Raw genomic sequence first — 1,116 nt, 5'->3', positions numbered from 1 at the left:
GAGTCCATGTTCCTAATATAGTCATACATTTATGGGCTAATAACAGAATATTGCAGGCAAATTTAAATCTTTAAATTTTATAAGACATCTTGGTAGAGATCAATTCTTGGTTTTCCTGGAGGTATTATCTTTAAGAGGTCCTCCACATAGGGAAAGATCAGTATTTCTGGGGAACAAAGACAATCCTGTTTCTAGAAATCACTTCCATCCTATTCCATCAGAAAATCCACAGATTGCTAGGTTTCTAGGAATTTAATCACAGTTTTGATGTTGTTTTTCAGGAGGCTGGTTAAACCCCACTGAGAGAAGGCACCCAGCCCTCCCTCACAGGGCCACTCCCCTCACCCTCCTGCACCTTGGTTTGTGTGCAGCTTCCCCTGCATCTCCCTCACTGTGTCTCTCAGAGCACAGTAGTACAGGGCAGAGTCTGACAGCTGCACTGAGGACTTCTGCAGGTGGAAGGAGCTGCTGCTCTTATGGAGGGTGGCGTGGAACCCTTGCTGCTCTGTCCTCTTGCTGTCTGTGGAGCTCTTCAGGAGCAGCTGAGGGGCTTTGTTGAGATATTGCATGTACCAGAAAACCACAGGAGTTAAATCAATAGTTTGATAGGTGCAGTTTATCACCACAGCTGACCCCTCTGTGACAGTAACCAGGTCTTCTGTCTGGGTGGCTGAATCTCCACTGCTCTTCCCTGAAAATAAATAATAACTATATGAATAAGGAGGAATCACATTGCTATGTGAGAAAGAATGTAAAGACACCCACAGCTGTAAGAAAATTACATCATCAACACTTAGATAAACGAAACTCACCGAGCATCAAGAAGAGCAGCAGAACTGAGCAGGTGTCAGGAAGCATGGTCTCAGACGACAGTGACACTTGGTTCTTGAGTTCACCAAACTCACAGGACAAGTCTCCTCAGGACCTTATTTCAACTACTCACTCATAAACAAGGACCTCCTTCTGCACAGTGACAGTCTGTCTCTTGTGAAGACACAGCTTGATGAGACATTAACCACATCTGAAGAGGCAGTGCCCTCTGCTGATTTCCCTTCAACCTGGATCACAGATGTCTGCACAACACACAATGAACTCAGCAAAGGAGGCAGGACTCAA

The 1,116-nt window shown here is 45.2% G+C and overlaps 1 pseudogene; it reads right to left on the bottom strand.

Moving 5' to 3' along the window:
• Positions 1 to 289: 289 nt before the first annotated feature.
• On the bottom strand, positions 290 to 858 carry LOC127217544 (T-cell receptor alpha chain V region CTL-F3-like; annotated as a pseudogene).
• Positions 859 to 1,116: the final 258 nt, after the last annotated feature.

The sequence above is a fragment of the Phodopus roborovskii genome, unplaced genomic scaffold (assembly GCF_943737965.1).
Source record: "Phodopus roborovskii unplaced genomic scaffold, PHOROB, whole genome shotgun sequence".
In the NCBI taxonomy this organism is placed as follows: Eukaryota; Metazoa; Chordata; class Mammalia; order Rodentia; family Cricetidae; genus Phodopus; species Phodopus roborovskii.
Note: the sequence above shows the minus strand (reverse complement) of the source record. Positions and strands in the feature narration are given on the sequence as shown.